This window comes from Mobula birostris, chromosome 5 (assembly GCF_030028105.1).
Source record: "Mobula birostris isolate sMobBir1 chromosome 5, sMobBir1.hap1, whole genome shotgun sequence".
Lineage (NCBI taxonomy): Eukaryota > Metazoa > Chordata > Chondrichthyes > Myliobatiformes > Myliobatidae > Mobula > Mobula birostris.
This window is the reverse complement of record NC_092374.1, coordinates 12,832,848-12,853,427: the sequence shown is the minus strand read 5'-3', so window position 1 is coordinate 12,853,427 and position 20,580 is coordinate 12,832,848. Positions and strand designations below refer to the sequence as shown.

The 20,580-nt window shown below is 45.5% G+C and overlaps 1 protein-coding gene across 5 annotated transcripts in view; it reads right to left on the bottom strand.

Moving 5' to 3' along the window:
* The window catches only part of palld (palladin, cytoskeletal associated protein), a 446,071-nt gene that overhangs the window by 66,893 nt on the left and 358,598 nt on the right, over window positions 1–20,580 (bottom strand). Inside the window, exon 1 of one of the 5 annotated variants that reach the window (XM_072257629.1) lies at window positions 13,350–13,500. The exons of the other annotated variants lie outside the window; for them this stretch is intronic. The gene's annotated coding sequence lies outside the window, so the exon portion shown is untranslated. Of the gene's footprint in view, window positions 1–13,349; window positions 13,501–20,580 lie in introns of those variants that run through there. 5 annotated transcript variants of the gene reach the window in all.

Genomic DNA, 20,580 nt, shown 5'->3' with positions numbered 1-20,580 from the left:
GACAGGAATTGCACAGCAATTTTCCAGTTTGTTTCCTCCTCCCCCCTCTGATAACTAAGGCCATTTTTTAGAGTAAAATTCCAAATGCTGATATTTAGAGTACAGACCCACCTGGAGGCACGACTGCACAATGAGCCTGGACCTGCCCAAGGCCTCCGCCTAAGGAGGGGTCGAGCTCGAAGAAGTGGCCGCGGCTGGAGGCCGACATGGCCTCGGGCACGAGTTCGGCGGGACAGCGGCGGGCAGTGCCAAGGCGGCCAGCAAGAACAAACTGGAGGAGAGGCTGTACTCGGTGCTGTCACAAGATCGAAGAAGCTGGAGGTGCATAGCTGCCAACTCCAGATTCGGGACGGCACCCACTGATTGACTGACTGACCATAGAGACGGTTTTGGGGACTTAGAGATCAGGTCATTCCTTAACCCCAGTTAGGGAATGGATGTGTGGGGGAGTTAGAGGCCAGGCCAAAGTGTAGTTTGGATCACTCCATGGATTGAAGGCCAGTGATCCCTGTGGATGCATGTAGGGCCAGCAAGCGCTGTGGGCAAAGACCAGTGCGGACGAGGGCTGGTGACCCTGCAAGTCTGTGGATCCTGGGAATGGAGGTCCACGTGGGCAGGAGGTACAAGGACTGGTGATCACTAGGTACACGAGTCAGCGAGGACAGAGTCTGAGGCGTGGAGATCAGGGTCCCATCATTGGAAAGCCCTGGGATCGATACCGAAGATCGAAGACCAAAGACCAAAGTTGGTGAGTCTGGAAGTCGAAGCCCTGGGTCTGTGAGCCTAGTGGGGAAGTCAGAAACCAGATGTCTGTGATTCCACATGTCCACTGGGGGCCGGAAGCCCGGAGACAGCCTGTCCTGGGACTGGAGGCCTGTGCGCCTGTGTGAGTGGGAGTGAGGAAAGGGGCTGGTTTTGCTGTTGTTTGGTTGCTGTTGTTGTTGTTGTTGCTTGTGTTGTTCTCCTGGACATTATGGAAATGTAATATTGGTGCCGGAATGTGTGTTAGCACTTATAGGCTGCCTCCAACATACCTTTGGTTGTTAACGCAAAGGACACATTTCAAGGATGTTTCAGTGTACATGTAACAAATAAATCTGAATCAAAAATTGTAAACACTGTGTCAATCCCAGATCTGGAACACTGAGACACACACTGTGTCCACCCCAGATCTGGCACCTACCTCCTGTACCTAATAAAGTGGTCACTAAGTGTACGTATATTGTTGCTACTGTGGCCAACCAACTTCATGCTTCGATGTCCTGTGCATTCAGATTTGCTCTTCTATACATCACTATTCTAACGCTTGGTTATTTGAGTTACTGTCACCTTCCTGTCAGCTTGAATTAGTCTGGCTGTTCTCCTCCAAGCTCTCTCATTAATGAGGCATTTTCACTCACAGATCTGCCACTCACTGGATTGGTTTTTTTTGCACCATTCTCTGTAAACTCTAGGTTCTTGTGTGTGAAGATCCCAGGAGATCAACAGTTTCTGAGATACTCAAACCGGCCCGCCTGTCACAAACAATCAAAGTCACTTAGATCACGTTTCTCCCCATTCTGATGTTTGGTCTGAATAACAACTGAACCTCATGACCATGTCTGCATGCTTTTTATGCATTGAGTTGCTGCCACGTGACTGGCTGATTAGATATTTGCATTAATGGGTAGGTGTACAGGTGTACCTAATAAAGTGGCCACTGAGTGTAAGCATTGCAGAGTCTTGTCTCAACGCAAAGAAATAGCATCAGGAGTAGATCATTCGGCCCCTCCATTTAAAGTTAATCAGAACCGATCTGCCCTACTCCTTATTTATTTTATGCTAGCTCATCATAGGCTGTCAATTTAGAATCAGAATCAGGTTTAATATCACCGACACGTGCTGTGAAATTTGTTGTCATTCTCTGATCTCTCCCCAAAAAAAATCTGCGCGGTATCATAGCTATTAGTGCAATCATTTCCCAGCACCAGTGATCACTGATCGGCAGTCGACATCTGCTGCCGTCTGTGAGGGGTTTGTACGTTCTCCTCGTGACCGCGTGGGTTTCCTCCAGGTGTTCCGGCTTCCTCCCACATTCTGAAGGCGTACGGGTCAGGGTTAGTAATGTGGACATGCTATATTGGTGCCAAAAGTGCGGTGACGCTCGAGGGCAACGCCCATCATGATCCTCAGACACAAAACAACACATTTCACTGCCTGTTTTAATGTACATGTGACAAATAAGGCTAATCTTTATCTTTACAATCTACTTCCTCTTTAAACTCCCTTATCAATCTGGTTCTGCAACTCTCTGGGGCAGAGGGTTCCAGAGAGTCACTCACTTTCCTCGAAGATGTTCCCGCGCACCTCCGTTTTAAATGATTTTCTAATCATATAACTTGCTCGCTCATTTGAGATTCTCCCACCAGTGGAAACGATGCCTGTATCTTTCAAATAATAGAGAGGAGGTGGGGAACAGGGATGTTAAACGAGGTATGACAAAGGTTACGGTATCAGACTGGTTGGTACCATTCTCTCTCAGTCCTACGGAGGGTGTTAAACACAAAACTCTTGGCTCAGTGCATGGGCTGACTCACTGAGGTGAATGATCTTCATCTGGTTCTGTCTTAAGCTCTTTTTCCAAAAACGAGCAGGGGAATCCGAGCCAGCATCTGGATTATCATCAATGATGTAATGCGTTAATCGTGTTTTTCTCCCTCTCCTCGCAATCAGTCTGCCCTGCCCAGAACTTCCATCTCGCTCAGCTTACCTCATCACCTTGAGGGAACGAGTTATGGAGAGAGGTTGAGCAGGTTTGCAACAGAGTGTAGGAGAATGAGGGGTGATCTTGCTGAGGTGTATAAAACTCGGGCCGTCATAGACTGGGTGAATGCGTACTGTCTTTCCCCTTTCCCCCATCGTCGAGGAGTTGGTAACTAGGGGGCATGGATTTAGAGTGATGGGGAGAGAGTTAACAGGAACTTGAGGGGTAACCTTTCACCCAGAGGGTGCCGCATATTTTTTCCCCAGAGTTGGGAATCAAGAACTAGGGGGCATGGGTTTAAGGTGAAAGAGGATGAATTTAGTAGGAACTGTTCATTCAGAGGGTGGACAGTATCTGGAGTGAACTGCCACTTCCTCTGGTACATTAATAACATATGAAAAGGTACCTGGTCAGGTACATGGAGAGATACAACATTTAAAGAGTACCTGAGTACAGAGGTATGTGCTAAATGGGACTAGCTCAGATGGGTACCTTGATCAGCAAGGACCAGATGGGTTGAATGGCCTATTTTCATGCTGGATGACTCTAAGTCTCAGTATTCACTTTGTTGTGAGGAGAACTGGCTGTGACCTATAAATTTATATACTCTGTAGGTTATACACACTGAGTGGCCACTTTATTATGTACTTCCTGTACCTAATTAAGTGACCACAGAGGGTATATTTATGGTCTTCTGCTGCTGTAAGCCAACGAGTTCAAGGTTCGACGTGTTGTGAATTCAGAGAAGCTCTTCTGCCCATCAGTGTGGTAATGCTTGCTTTTTTTTTGAGTTACTGTCTCCTTCCTGTCAGCTTGAACGAGTCTGGCCATTCTCCTCTGACCTCTCTCATCAACAAGGCGTTTTCACCCACAGAACTGCTGCTCACTGGATGCTTTTTGTTTTTCTCACCATCCTCTGTAAACTCTAGAGACTGTTGTGCATGGAAATCCCAGGAGATCAGCAGTTTCTGAGATACTCAAACCACCCCACCTGGCACAATCATTCCACAACCAAAGTCACTTAGATCACATTTCTTCCCCATTCTGATGTTTGATCTGAACAACAACTGAACCTCTTGACCATGTCTGTATGCTTTTATGCATTGAGTTGCTGCCACACGACTGGCTGGTTAGATATTTGCATTAATGAGCAGGTGTACAGGTGTACCTAATAAAGTGGCCACTGTGTGTATGGTATAGTAATGTAGCAAGACCTATGTGATTTTTGCTACAATATAGCATGAACAGAACAACCACAAACATAAGAGATTCTGAAGATGTTGGAAATCCAGAGCAACAAACACAAAGTGCTGGAGAAACGCAACCAGTCAGGCAACATCTATGGAGGGGAATAAGCTGTCAACATTTCAGGCCAAGTCTGGAAAAGACGGGGAGAAGAAGCCCGAATAAGAAGATGTGGGGAAGGGGAGGAGTACACACTGGAAGGTGATAGGTGGAGCCAGGTCAGGGGGCGGGAGGAGAGGGGAATGAGGTGAGAAGCTGGGAGGTGATAGGTGGAGCCAGGTCAGGGGGCGGGAGGAAGGGTGGGTGGATGGAGGAAGGGGAATGAGGTGAGAAGCCAGGAGGTGATAGGTGGAGCCAGGTCAGGGGGAGGGAGGGAGGGTGGGTGGAGGAGAGGGGAATGAGGTGAGAAGCTGGGAGGTGATAGGTGGAGCCAGGTCAGGGGGCGGGAGGAAAGGGGAATGAGGTGAGAAGCTGGGAGGTGATAGGTGGAGCCAGGTCAGGGGGCGGGAGGAAGGGTGGGTGGGTGGAGGAGAGGGGAATGAGGTGAGAAGCCAGGAGGTGATAGGTGGAGCCAGGTCAGGGGGCAGGAGGAGAGGGGAATGAGGTGAGAAGCTGGGAGGTGATAGGTGGAGCCAGGTCAGGGGGCGGGAGGATAGGGGAATGAGGTGAGAAGCCAGGAGGTGATAGGTGGAGCCAGGTCAGGGGGAGGGAGGGAGGGAGGGTGGAGGAGAGAGGAATGAAGTGAGAAGCTGGGAGGTGATAGGTGGAACTGGTAAAGGGCTGAAGAAGAAGAAATCTGATAGGCTGGGTGAACAGTCAGAGAGCAGCACAAAGTGACAGCAGTGAGTGAGGGTCTCACTAACTCCCATAGGATAAAGATTTATTTGCTTCATTGACTTATCTTGATGAACTGTTATACTGAAATGATCTGCATGGATAGCACGCAAAACAAAGTTTTTCATTGTTCATTTCCTATGGTGGGGGAGTTTAAGATCTGAGGACACAGCCTCAGAATAGACAGACGTCCATTTAGAACAGTGGTAAGGAGGAATTCCTTTAGCTAGAAAGTGGTGAATCTGTGGTATTCATTGCCACAGGTGGCTGTGGAGGCCAAGTCATTGGGTATATTTAAGGTCGAGGTTGATAGATTCTTGAAGGGATATGGGGAGAAGGCAAGAGACTGGGGCTGAGACAGCCATGATGAAATGGCAGAGCAGACTGGACGGGCCAAATGGCCTGACTCTGTCCCTGTATCTTATGCTCTTAAAACCTTGTGTTGGTACCAAGGTACAGTAAAAATGTTGGTACCAAGATGTTGCTGGTAATTGAAGATCTGAGTTATAGGGAAAGGTTGAATAGGTTTGGAATTTAGTCTGTAGAGCGCAGGAGAACGAGGGGAGATTTGGTAGAAGTGCACAAAATTATGAGGGGTATAGATAAGGTAAAGGCAAGCAGACTTTTCCCACTGACGTTGGGTAGAACAACAGTACTCTGCAAAAATCTTGGGCACATACTGTATATATTGCCAGGATGCCTAACGATTTTGCTCAACACTGTAGTCATTTTATATTTTGCTCTCTACTGCTGCCACAAAAAAAGCTAATTTCTTGACAACTGTGAGAGATGATGAACCCGATTCCGATATGAGTCTCTATTGCAGATAGAGAGTGGGAAGGGGGCCAGGAGAGGGAGGATCATGGTTGGGAAAAGGGGAAGGGTGAGGGGAGGGAGTGGAGAGCACCAGAGAGACATTCTGTACTTTATTTATTGAGATACAGTGCAGAATAGGCCCTTCTGGCCCTTCAATCCATGCCGTCCAGCAATCCCCTAATTTAACCCAAACCTAATCACAGGACAATTTACAATGACCAATTAACCTTTGGACTGTGGGAGGAAACCAAAGGAAACCCATGTGGTCACGGGGAGAACGTACAAACTCCTTACAGGCGGCAGGGGTGGGGGGAAATACTGTGGGGCATGCTAACCACTAACCACTATGCTACCGTGCCACCCTGATCAATAAACCAATTTTTTTTGGAATCAAGTGACCTTCTCAGGGTTGGGTGTGCCTGTGCCACCCCTCACCCCCACCCCTGACATTCCTTATCTCCCACCTGTCCCACACTCCCTCCTGTGACGTTCCACCTGCACCTTTCCCAACAACCTTTGCTCCTGCCAGATTTACAAACTCACTCTCCACTCACCATCAACAAACAAAGTACAGTGCGAAAGTTTTGAGCACCCTTGCTACATATACGTGCTGAAGTCTTTTGCACTATCCTTTAGAACTAAATGTTATAGAGTGAAAGGTGAAATGTCTAAAGGGGAACCTGAGGGGGGAACTTCGTCATTTAGAAGGATTGGAACGAGATGCCAGAGGAAGTGGCGGATGTGGGTTTGATTGCAACATTTAAGAGAAGTTTTGAAAGTACATGGATGGGAGGGGTATGGAGATCTATGGTCCAGGTGTGGGTCGATGGGACTAGGCTGAATAATAATAATAATAATGGCTCCGTCTGTCTAAGTAGACAATGGATGCGCCCGGTCCCGAGGTGCAGACCTGGACGATGAATATGGAGATCCTGGGCTGCCCAGACATCAAGATCCCCCTCTTGGCCTCGCGGATGCGGTCCAAAGCAATGCGAAGCAGTACATTTGGCATCAGCTTGGCTGCAGGAGCTGCCGGGAGGTGACGTGATACGTCATCCAACCGCCTTAGGAGCTCTACTCGGGATCTGTGTAGGGTTTACTCCTTAGCCTTCTCTTCTCCCGAAGATACCCACAAGGCAGTGGGATCCGTAACCCTGGATAGGGGCCCATACCGGGTACTGTCAGCCGGAGCCAGCTGACCCCGGGACTCGTGTAAGGCAGGGTCGTCCCTCCCTGTTGTAGTGACATATGGAGCCACTACCCACTACCCGCAGAATAATAGTCCAGCTTGAACTAGATGTTGTGAAGGGCTTCTTTCTGCACTGTGGTTCTTTCTCTATGATCCTATGTGACAATAATGAACTAATTTACCAATTCCCTTTTGAAAGTTCGTGGAGAATCAATAGTATCATAACAACTCACAATGTAGAGTTCTTCCCTCTGACTCACTCTGTCCCCTGGCTCACTGACTCTGCTGCTAGTGAAAACAATTTTTATCAATATCGCCTCAGCCGCTGGAAGAACTCACAGAACCAACGAGAGATCTGGAGCATGGACAGATTTGAATTTATTTATTTATTATTATCATTTTATTTTATTTCTATATTATGTATTGCATTGAACTGCTGCTGCTGTTCACAAATTTCACAACACATGCTGGTGATAATAAACCTGATTCTGATTCAAAATGCTGAAGGAACTCAGCAAATCAGGCAGCATCAGGATGAAGGACCTCAGCCCGGAACGTCGTGTGTTTATTCCCCTCCATAGATGCTGCCTGACCTGCCGAGTTCCTCCAGCATTTTTTGAGTGTTACTCTGAATTTCCAGCATCTGCAAAACTCCAGTATTTATAAACATTTCACTATATCTAGGTACACATGACAATAATAAACCAATTCCAATTCCCTCAAAAAAAATTGCAGAAGAGAATCATAAGGATCTTAACAGGATTTAAGGGCTCAAATTATAAAGACAGTCTGGATTCCTGATGAAAGGTTCTTGACCCGAAACATCAACTGTTTCACCATTTCCATAGATGCTGCCTGACCTGCTGAGTTCCTCCAGCATTTTGTGTGTGTTATTCTGGAATCCCAGCATCTGATTTGAGAGCGTCAGGGGTTAGAAGTGAGTGTCGTTGCTATTATTAAGGAAAAGGCTCTCGGGAAGCTGAAAGTAGATAAGTCACCTGCACCAGATGGACTACCCACCAGGGTTCTTAAAGATGTAGCTGAAGAGATTGTGGAGGAATTAGTAATTATCTATTAAGAGTCACTAAACTCTGGAATGGTTCCAAAGGAATGGAAAATTGCAAATGTCACTCCACTCTTTAAGCAGGGAAGGAGGCAGAAGAAAGGAAATAATAAGGCCGTTAGCCAGACTTCGGTGGATGGGAAGATATTGGAGTCCATTTTTAAGGGTGAGGTTTGAGAGTACTTGGAGACACATGACAAAAGAGGCCAAACTCAGCATGGTTTCCTTAAAGGGAAATCTGGCCTGACAAATCTGTTGGAATTATTTAAGGAAATAACATGCAAGATAGATGAAGGAGAGTCAATAGATGTTTTTTACTTGATTTTCAGAAGGCCTTTGACAAAGTACCACATACGAGGCTGCTTACAAGTTAGGAACCCATGGTATTACAGGAAAGATACAAGCATGGATTGAAGATTGGCTGATTGGCAGGAGGCAAAGAGTGCAAATAAAGGGGGCCTTTTCAGACTGGATGCTGGTGACTAGTGGTGTTCCACTAGAGTTGATGTTGGGACTGATTCTTTTCATGTTATACACGTCAAAGATTTCGATGATGGAATTGATGGCTTTGTGGCCAAGTTTGTGGATGATGCAAAGATAGGTGGAGAGGCAGATAATTTTGAGGAACCAGGGAAACTGCAGAAGGACTTAAGACAGATTGGGGAAATTGGCAAAGAAGTGGCGGATGGTATATCGTATAAGGAAGTGTCTGGTCATGTACTTTGGAAGAAAGAATAAAGGCATAGGCTATTTTCTAAACTGGGAAAAAAATTCAAAAATCAGAGGTGCAAAGGGATTTAGCAGTCCTTGTGCAGGATTCTCTAAAGGCTAACTTGCCGGTTGAGTCAGTGTTAAGGAAGGCAAATGCAATGGTAACATTCATTTCAAGAGGGCTAGAATATAAGAACAAGGAGGTGATGCCGAGGTTTTATAAGGTATTGGTCAGAACACACTTGGAATATTGTGAGCAGTTTTGGGCCTCTTATCGAAGAGAAGATGTGCTGACTTTGGAAAAGTTCCACGGGGGTTCACAAGAATGATTCCCAGAATGAAAGGGTTAATGTATAAGGAGTGTTTGATGCCTCTGGACTTGTACTTGCTGGAGTTTAGAAGAATGAGGGGGGATCTCATTGAAATCAATTGAATTTTGAGTGGATGTGGGAAGAATGTTCATGTATTGAGTGAGTCTAGGGCCAGAGGGCACAGCCTTAGAATAGAGGGACATTGATTTAGAACAGAGATGAGATGGAATTACTTGAAGAATTTTCCCCGTAGCCTCTGATACCCTTAATAATCAAGAACCTATCGACTCTGCTTAAAGTATACCTAATGACTTGACCTCCACAGCTGTAGTAACACAGATTCACCACACTCTGGCCAAAGAAATCCCTGCTCATTTCTGTTCTAAAGGAGAGTCCTTCCATTCCGAGGCTGCGCCACCTGGTCCTAGACTTCCCCCCTGTAAGAAACATCCTCTCCACATCCACTTTATCTAGGTCTTTCAGTATTTGAAAAGTTTCAATGAGAAACCCCCTCATTCTTCTAAACTCCAGCGAGTGCTGCCAAATCACTTCCTCCAACCCCACTGAGAGGGCAATGAAGAGGGAAATCCTATTACATCTGCCCTATTGGACCTATATTTTGTTTGTTCTCGGGTTATATCAGCAATTATTGTTCACCTTTGAACTGAGTAGGCAGCTGGTGGTTTGGGGTTACATAAGAGCTCAAGAGCATAAGAAATAGGAGCAGGAGTAGGCCATCCGGCTCATCGAGCCTGCCCCGACATTCAATAAGATTATGGCTGATCTGTCTGCCTTTTCCCCATAACCCTTAATTCCCTTACTATGTAAAACCTATCTAACTGTATCTTAAATATATTTAGTGAGGAAGCCTCAACTGCTTCCCTGGGCAGAGAATTCCCCAGATTCACCACTCTCTGGGAAAAACAGTTTCTCCTCATCTCCATCCTAAATCTTCTCCCCTGAATCTTGAAGCAATGTCCTCCAGTTCCAGTTAGCTCCAGGCTAGAGAGCTAATGTCACTTATGGGTGGTGTGATTTTAGTATTAGGGAAAATCCTGAATGGGAAGCCCCAGGCCACCATTCTAGACAACTTCTTGTCACTCAAACTGTAAGTTAGAAACAATAACAGCGCGTGGGAGAGAACCGAAGAGAGAGCAGTGATGGGAGAGCCAGCTGGCGCAGAAAGAGCCGCTGTCAGACTCCCTGAGTGAATCTGCTCGGTGTTCCCAGCTCAGCAGGGCTCTACCCTGCCCCCTGCTTGTTATGGCTTGATGGAGGGGGGAGAGAGAGGGAGATGGCACATGGAAATGTCCTGTTCCCACTGGGTAGGAGATGCCAGCCGCTGGTAAATCTGTCCCGAGCCGGGACATGCCCTCTTCTCATTACTGCCATCCGGGAGGTAGTACAGGAGCCTGAACACACACCCTCGACAGCTTCTTCCACTCTACCATCAGACTTCTGAACAGACCTTGAACCCGTGAACACCATCTCACTACTCCACTTTTACACCACTTATTTTATTTTTTAATGTCTTAATGTTTTAAATGTCTGGCACTGTATTGCTGCCATTAAATGACATATTTCATGACATACGTCAGTGATATTAAACCTGATTCTGATACTGATTTTAATTACACCCTGGATCACTGAACTGTTCCCGCAACCTATGGATTCATTTTCAAGGACACTTCATCTCATGCTCTTGATAATTATTTCCCTTTTTTGTCTTTGGTATTTGCACAGTTTGCTGTCTTTTGCACACTGATCGTTTGTCTGTCCTGTTGGGTGTGGTCTTTCATTCATTCTTTTGTGTTTCTTGGATTCATTGTGTACGCTTGCAAAAAAATGAATCTCAGAGTTGTTTATGGTGACATATATATTCTGATTATAAAGTTATTTTGAATTTTGAATTGTTCTTAACAGCTGAATCACCATGTTTCCATGACAGTGGTAGATTACAGCTTGCCACCGGTCAAAATGGTAATTTGGTTTACTATCGTCACCTGCTGAGGTGGAGTGAAACATGGTGTTTTGCAAATGCCATTCCCATGGATCATTTCATTACAACAGTGTATTGACATCGTACAGGGAAAAGCAACAACTGCATGTTGTACTTAGAGAAAGTGCATTGCAGTCAGACAATAAGGTGCAAGCTCAAAGCTTAAAGTTCAAAGTAAACTCACTAATAAGTACGTATATGTCACCATAAACTACCCCAAGGTTCATTTTCTTGAGGGCATTTACAGTAAATACAAGAGACACAATGGAATCAATGAAAGACCATATCCAACAGGATGGACAGACAACCAATGTGCAGAAGGCCTACAACTTACTTGTATGTCTTTGGAATGTTCAAAGTTCAAAGCAAATTTATTATCAAAGTGCGTATATGTCACCATACACTGCCCTGAGATTCGTTTTCTTGTAGGCATTCACAGTAGAACAAAGAAATCCAATAGAGTCAGTGAAAAAGCATGAAATAGATAAATAAACAAACAAATAAGTAAATAAATAGATAGATGATGGATAGGTAACTAAATAAATAATACCGAGCACGTGAGTTGCGGTGTCCTTAAAAGTGAGACTGTAGGTTGTGGAATCAGCTCAGTGTTGGGGTGAATGAAGTTATCCACTCTGGCTCAGGAGCCTGATGGTTGGAGGGTAATAACTGTTCCTGAGCTCGTGGTAAGGGACCTAAAGCTCCTGTACCTCCTTCCCAATAGTAGCAGTGAGAAGAGAGCATAGCCTGGATGGACAGGGTCTTTCATGATGGTTATGTCCTTTGTTGCAACGCAGATTCTGAGGTCAAGAGTCCATATTATCATAACTAGGATTTGTACATTCCTGCTCCAGACACATCCCTCTCTGACCAAGACTAGGTCACCTAACCTATCCTCTTATTTATGTGGTCCAGCTCGTCTAAAAGGTGGGGGGTTGATGCCAATTGAGATGCCTCTATTCTACTTTGCAAAATGCCACAGGGAATCCTCAACATCCACTCCAGCCTTGGAATGCACACCTCTTCAATCAATTGTGGAGAATCCAGTCTGAGATGGAACTGGAGTTTTCCAGGTCAGTTCAAGAACCTGATGGCAGTGGGAAAGAAGCTGTTGTTGAACCTTAAGGCATGGCTTTTCAGGCTCCTGTACCTCCAGTCTGATGGCAGTATTGAGCACAGGGCATGGCCTAGTGGTGGCCCCTGAGGATGGAAGTCACCTTCCTGAGATATTGCATCTTGTAGATGTTGGCTCTGGCCCTGTACACACTGGAGTTCAGAAGAATGAGGTGGGGGGAGGGTGGTGGTTGAGGTTGGAATCTTATTGAAACCTACAGAATATTGAAAGGCCTAGATGTGGTGGACATAGAGAAGCTGCTTCCATTAGCTGACAGAGTCAAGGAACAGAGGGCAACGGCCTCAGAGTGGAAGGACATCCCTTTAGAACAGAGATGAGAAGGAATTTCTCTAGCCAGAGGGTGGTGAATCTGTAGAACTTGTTGCCACGGGTCTGTGGCTGCCAAGTCTTTGGGTGTATTTGAAGTGGAGGGTACTTAATTAGTCAGGGCATGAGAGGTTATGGAGAGAATGCAAGAGAATAGTGTTGAGAGGGATAATAAATCAGTCATGATAGAATGGCAGAGCAGACTCGATGGGCAAAATGCCGTAATTCTGCTTCAATGTCTTATGGTCATATTACTGTAGATCCTCAGTGGTGGGGAGAGCTCTATCTGTTATGGAACTAGCTGGGTCCCAACACTGTAGAGACTTCCTGGGCATCGGAGTTTCCACAGCAGAATTACCATCAGATGTATTATCAATAACGGGGGTTGTGAAATTTGTTGTTTTGCAGCAGCAGTACAGTGCAAGACATAAAAAATTACTCCAAGTTATAAAATAAATAAATAAATAGCGCAAAAGACACGCGGTGGGCACTGTATTGTCATGTGCTGGACGTGGGCTTTGAACTCCTCACTCGCTCACTCCGTCTGCTTGGGGACTAATAAACATACTGAACCACTCGATTGTTTAAAATGAAGAGGCATTTTAAAATCACAGGAAATAATCAGTCTGTAAAGAACTTCCCACACTGATCTTAAACTACGTCTTTGTCTCAGATATCAGAATTTTCTCTGCAAGAAATCCTTTGTCCATATGAAGATAATATTTCACAGCTAAAAGCATCTGAACAATAAATATTACAATCCTGTTTGGCAAAAGAAAAGGCTTCAGTCAATCAAGCCTTGTCATGACATGTGCTCTCATTGCGTCTTGCAATACACACGGCAGATAAACATTAGAAAATAGAAACCAAACATGATACAGAACAAAATGCGACACTTAAAGAGAGATGGAGACAGACATTTCATACAATACAGTTCTCAGACTGCTCCTCACTAAAGGAAACAGATCTCAGAGTTGTCCATGCAGAAGTCTTTTACCTGTCTCCTCTCAAAGGGTACAGCACCAGTCAGAACTGCGAACAATCCATTATCAGCACTGCGAAGTTGGGGCTTTTCCTTATTCAAGTATTGCGGGAAAAAAAACTCAGTAAAGGCTGGTGCATTAATGACGCTACATTTCCAGTAAATACTTTCCAGAGAAGAGAGCTCAAATTACGGCCCCCCCACAGGCTGAAAAAACAGTCATTACTTCTTATCTCAATCTGAGATTTGAAAATGAGAGAGAGAGAGAAAAAAGGGGACAACAAACTTAAAAACGAGATAGAAAACTGACAGAAAGAGGGAAAAAAGAAGAAAACGAAAGGGAAAAGAATAGGAGATAAGGTGGAACATAACAAGAGAAAGGAGTGAGAGAGTGAGAGTGAGGGAGAGAGCATGAGAAAGAGTGTGTGTGAGAGTGAGAGGAAGTGAGAGAGAGTGTGTGTGAGAGTGAGGGAGAGAGGGAGTGAGAGAGAGAGTGTGAGAGAGAGTGTGTGAGAGAGAGAGGAAGTGAGAGAGAGTGTGAGGGAGTGAGAGAGAGTGTGAGGGAGAGTGTGTGAGAGTGAGAGGGAGAGAGGGAGTGAGAGAGAGAGAATGAGAGTGAGAGAGTTTGAGAGAGACCATGAGAGAGTGTGTGTGAGAGTGAGAGGAAGTAAGAGAGAGTGTAAGGGAGAGAGTTTGAGAGACAGCATGAGAGAGAGTATGTGAGAGTGAGAGGAAGTAAGAGAGTGTAAGGGAGAGAGTTTGAGAGACAGCATGAGAGAGAGTGTGTGAGAGTGAGAGGGAGAGAGGTAGTGAGAGAGAGCAAGAGAGAGTGTGTGAGTGAGTGAGAGTGAGAGAGAGTTTGAGAGAGAGAGACAGAGTGTGTGAGAGAGTGAGGGAGAGAGAGAGCAAGAGAGAATGAGAGAGAACACGAGAGAGTGTGTGTGAGAGTGAGGGAGAGAGGGAGTGAGAGAGAGAGTGAGAGAGAGAGTGAGAGAGAGTGTGTGTGAGAGAGAGCATGAGAGAGAGTGTGTGAGAGTGAGAGGAAGTGAGAGAGAGTGTGAGGGAGAGAGAGTTTGAGAGAGAGACAGAGTGTGTGAGAGAGTGAGGGAGAGAGAGAGCAAGAGAGAATGAGAGAGAACACGAGAGAGTGTGTGTGAGAGTGAGAGAGAGGGAGTGATAGAGAGAGTGAGAGAAAGGAGATGAGTGTGTGAGAGTGGAGTGAGAGAGTGAGAGAAAGAGAGAGTGAGTGAGAGAGTGAGAGGGAAAGAAGGGAGAGAGAGAGCGTATGTGTGAGAGAGGGAAAGACTGAAAGATGGAGAAAGAGAGGGAGGGAGAGAGACGGAGGAAGAGAGAGAGTGTGAGTGAAAGCGGGAGAGAGTGAGAGAGGTAATGAAAGGGTGAGAGAGAGCACGAGGGAGGGAGAGAGAGTGTGTGAGAGAGATATAATGGGATAGAGAGCAGGGAGAGGGAAGGAGGGGGAAGGATGGAGAAGGAGAGAGAGGGAGAGGGAGAGAAAGTGTGAAAAAGAGAGAGAACGAAAGAACTAAAATTGAGAAAAAGGGGTATGGGCTGGATGTAAAGGTCCTTGGTATTTAAAATGTCTGTTGGATTGAAATCTATTGGTTTATTCTCGCCACCTGTATCAAGATACATTAACATTTTTGTCCTGTCTGGGAATGATCTCCATACATAAGTGCATGGAGGTAGTTAAGAGAAAACCCAGTGCAGAGTATTCTGACCTGCAAGGTGAATAAGAGCTGGGGAGTGAGCCAAAGTTCATCACAGGCTAGAAAGTCCATGATATTCCAAATAGACTCCCGCAATAAATTTTAATAATCCTGTGAACAGCTAACATCATCAGCCTGGGGTCTAGTAATAAACTCCATTCTTATACTGTTGGCTGAGAAAACTTAAAATGACATCAATGTTTATGAACCTAAATACAATTCTATATTATGATTCATGGTTCCGTCAGTGGCTCACCCTCCACCATTTTCAGAAAATTGGGTGTGAAAGTCTAGGCTGATGTTCCAATGCAAATACAGCCCTCGGGGAGTGCTGTCGTGTCTGGATGAGGCACTAAATGCGGCCTGCCCTCTCGGGTGAAATAAGAAAGATCACAAGACATGGATTCAAAGAAAGTGACGGAATTCTCTCTGTTAACTAAGACAATATTCAGTCCTCACTCTGCATTGCCAAAGTAATTTTATCTGACAATAAACGCCGGAAACAGGACCTGACACAGAGGCACAGCTAGTAAAGGAGATCATTGTCAATGAGTGCTTAGGGGAACCATGGTAGCTAGTGGTTAGTGTGACGATATTACACCCTGGGGTGCCGGGAGTTTACAGTTCAATTCTGGTGCTGTCTGCAAGAAGTTTGTACGTTCTCCATGTGACCATGTGGGTTTCCTCCGGCAGTCCACAGATATATTGGCTAGTAGGTTAATTAGACATTGTAAATTGTCCTGTGACTAGGCTAAGTTTAAATAGGTGGGTTGTTGGGTGGCACGGCTCATTGGGCAGGAAGGGACTGTTCTGTGCTGAATCTCTAAATAAATCAAGGGTTAGCAGCACTTGTTGGGCTGAAAGGTCCTTTTTTTTTTGGATTCTATTTGCTCCATTCATCTACATCATGGCAGTTTCAAGCTTGGCCTCAACACTACTTTTTCCAAACTCTCCCAATACTCCCTGACTGTTGTAGTTCAAATGCCTGTCAGAAACGTTGCCTAGAATAGATTCCATGACTCCAGCTCCACAGTTCTGGAGATACCTGTCACACTTCTTGCAAATTTGAAAGGGCTTTATTGGCTATGTGGTAAACCATATGTATATGTTGTAACTGGGTTACCTGTCTGGACATGCCTGGACACGCCCCTCTACCGACTGCTCCTGTGGCTCCTCCCACAGACCCTTGAATAAAGGCGATTGTGTCACTGCTCCTCCCTCAGTCCAGGACAGATACTCAGCATGGACATTGGGCCATTTACTGTTAAAAGCCTTTCAGTATTTACTCTACTTCCAGTCTTTTGGAGTAATTGATAGTGCATCAGGCTATAAATTATTCCTTCAATCATGGCTGATTTATCCCTCTCAGCCCCTTTCTCCCGCCTTCTCCCCATAACATTTGACACCCTAACTAATCAAGAGCCTGTCAACCTCTGCCTTAAATACACCCAATGGCTTGGTCTCCACGGCCGCCATGGCAATGACTTCCACAGATTCGCACCCTCTGGCTAAAGAAGAACCTCCAATCTCTGTTCCATAGCGTGAAGGATAGCACCACGCTTTTACAGCCCCAGAGTTCGGAGTTGTATTCCAGCGCCATCTGTAAGGGATCTGCATGTTCTTCTCATAAATTGTGTGGATTTTCTCCGGGTGCTCCACTTTCCCGCCCACAATCCGAAGACGTACCGGTTGGTAGGTTAACTGGTCATTATAAATTGTCCCGTGATTCATCCAGAGGTGAGCAATCATCTGTCTGGATGCATAACGGCTTGGCACGGCAACTGTTTAGCATGTGACTGCAAGAAGCTGCGGAGAGCAGTGGGTACCGCAGAGCACATCACAAGAACCACACTCCCCTCAATGGAGCCTGTCTCCACTCTCCATTGCCTAGTTATGCAGCCGGCATAATCAAAGACCCTACCCACCCAGGACACTCTCTCTCATTGGGCAGAAGATACTAAAGCCTGCAAGCACGTACCACTGTCTCTCTGTTATCAGACTCTTGAAAGAGGTTCAAAAGAAATAAGCCGTATTTGTCACATGTACATTGAAACATGCAGCAAACTGTGTCGCTTGCTTCCACAACTAACGCAGTCTGAGGATGTGATACGGGCAGCCACCAAGTGCCGCCATGCTTCCAAAACCAATGTAGCCTGTTACAACGTAGTAACCCTAATCTGAACCTCTTTGGAACGTGGGATGAAATTGGAGCACCTAGAGGAAACCCACATGGTCACAGGGAAAACGTACAAACTCCTGACGGACAGTGGTGGAATTGAATCCGGGTAGGTGGCTGGGGCCGTAGTAATATTAGGCTAACTGCCACGCTACCGTACCATCCTGTATATGGAGAGGTTGGCTTTCAACCTCATCATCTACTCAAATATTAAATGCACATTTATCTCAGCTCATTTGATCCGTATGAGCAGTACGCCAGACAAGCTTTTCGCTGTACCTTGGTACATGTGACAATAATAAACCAAATCCAATTGAATTTGAGCAGAGCTGAACACAAGAATAGTGTGCTTGTGCTCATGTAAGGCATTGGTGAGGCTGCATCTGGAAAACATTAAGGATGCTAATGCACTGGAAGCAGTTCAGACAAGATTTACTAGACTAGAACTTGCAGTGGGTGGGAAGTCAAATGAGCAAAGGTATACAAGCTCGGCTGGAATTTATTCGAGATGAGTGGAGCCCTCATTGAAACATACAAGACCCTGAGGTATCTTGACAGGATGGATTCGGAGATGATCTGGAATATTAAACTGGTAAAATTAATAAATTGGCTCATTATTGTCACCTGCGATGTCTGGTGTGCCATCCATACAGATCGGTTCCCCTGTTTCCCCACACCAGTATGTTGAGGCAATTTCAGGGAAGGGCAGTAACGGAACGGAGGGTCACATGGAAAGTACAGATAAGATGCGGTGCCATGACACTGCATTGGTCAGACCGCACTGAGAACTATCAGCAGTTTTGGGCCCCCTATCTATCAGGAGGGATAGACATGAAGGAAGGGGAGGTGGGGTGGCGTTGCTGGTTAAAGAAGAGATTAACGCAATAGAAAGGAAGGACATAAGCTGGGAAGATGTGGAATCGATATGGGTAGAGCTGCGTAACACTAAGGGGCAGAAGACGCTGGTGGGAGTTGTGTACAGGCCACCTAACAGTAGTAGTGAGGTCGGAGATGGTATTAGACAGGAAATTAGAAATGTGTGCAATAAAGGAACGGCAGTTATAATGGGTGACTTCAATCTACATGTAGATTGGGTGAACCAAATTGGTAAAGGTGCTGAGGAAGAGGATTTCTTGGAATGTATGCGGGATGGTTTTTTGAACCAACATGTCGAGGAACCAACTAGAGAGCAGGCTATTCTGGACTGGGTTTTGAGCAATGAGGAAGGGTTAATTAGCAATCTTGTCGTGAGAGGCCCCTTGGGTAAGAGTGACCATAATATGGTGGAATTCTTCATTAAGATGGAGAGTGACATAGTTAATTCAGAAACAAAGGTTCTGAACTTAAAGAGGGGTAACTTTGAAGGTATGAGACGTGAATTAGCTAAGATAGACTGGCAAATGACACTTAAAGGATTGACGGTGGATATGCAATGGCAAGCATTTAAAGGTTGCATGGATGAACTACAACAATTGTTCATCCCAATTTGGCAAAAGAATAAATCAAGGAAGGTAGTGCACCCGTGGCTGACGAGAAATTAGGGATAGTATCAATTCCAAAGAAGAAGCATACAAATTAGCCAGAGAAAGTGGATCACCTGAGGACTGGGAGAAATTCAGAGTTCAGCAGAGGAGGACAAAGGGCTTAATTAGGAAGGGGAAAAAAGATTATGAGAGAAAACTGGCAGGAAACATAAAAACGGACTGTAAAAGCTTTTATAGATATGTGAAAAGGAAAAGACTGGTAAAGACAAATGTAGGTCCCCCGCAGACAGAAACAGGTGAATTGATTATGGGGAGCAAGGATATGGCAGACCAATTGAATAATTACTTTGGTTCTGTCTTCACTAAGGAGGACATAAATAATCTTTCAGAAATAGTAGGGGACAGAGGGTCCAGTGAGATGGAGGAACTGAGCGAAATACATGTTAGTAGGGAAGTGGTGTTAGGTAAATTGAAGGGATTGAAGGCAGATAAATCCCCAGGGCCAGGTGGTCTGCATCCCAGGGTGCTTAAGGAAGTAGCCCAAGAAATAGTGGATGCATTAGTGATAATTTTTCAAAACTCGTTAGATTCTGGACTAGTTCCTGAGGATTGGAGGGTGGCTAATGTAACTCCACTTTTTAAAAAAGGAGGGAGAGAGAAACTGGGGAATTATAGATCGGTTAGCCTAACATCGGTGGTGGGGAAACTGCTGGAGTCAGTTATCAAGGATGTGATAACAGCACATTTGGAAAGCGGTGAAATGATCAGACAAAGTCAGCATGGATTTGTGAAAGGAAAATCATGTCTGACGAATCTCATAGAATTTTTTGAGGATGTAACTAGTAGAGTGGATAGGGGAGAACCAGTGGATGTGGTATATTTGGATTTTCAGAAGGCTTTTGACAAGGTCCCACACAGGAGATTAGTGTGCAAACTTAAAGCACACGGTATTGGGGGTAAGGTATTGGTGTGGGTGGAGAGTTGGTTAGCAGACAGGAAGCAAAGAGTGGGAATAAACGGGACCTTTTCAGAATGGCAGGCGGTGACTAGTGGGGTACCGCAAGGCTCAGTGCTAGGACCCCAGTTGTTTACAATATATATTAATGACTTGGATGAGGGAATTAAATGCAGCATCTCCAAGTTTGCGGATGACACGAAGCTGGGTGGCAGTGTTAGCTGTGAGGAGGATGCTAAGAGGATGCAGGGTGACTTGGATAGGTTGGGTGAGTGGGCAAATTCATGGCAGATGCAATTTAATGTGGATAAATGTGAAGTTATCCACTTTGGTGGCAAAAATAGGAAAACAGATTATTATCTGAATGGTGGCCGATTAGGAAAAGGGGAGGTGCAACGAGACCTGGGTGTCATTATACACCAGTCATTGAAAGTGGGCATGCAGGTACAGCAGGCAATGAAAAAGGCGAATGGTATGCTGGCATTTATAGCGAGAGGATTCGAGTACAGGAGCAGGGAGTTACTACTGCAGTTGTACAAGGCCTTGGTGAGACCACACCTGGAGTATTGTGTGCAGTTTTGGTCCCCTAATCTGAGGAAAGACATCCTTGCCATAGAGGGAGTACAAAGAAGGTTCACCAGATTGATTCCTGGGATGGCAGGACTTTCATATGAAGAAAGACTGGATGAACTGGGCTTGTACTCGTTGGAATTTAGAAGATTGAGGGGGGATCTGATTGAAACGTATAAGATCCTAAAGGGATTGGACAGGCTAGATGCAGGAAGATTGTTCCCGATGTTGGGGAAGTCCAGAACGAGGGGCCACAGTTTGAGGATACAGGGGAAGCCTTTTAGGACCGAGATTAGGAAAAACTTCTTCACACAGAGAGTGGTGAATCTGTGGA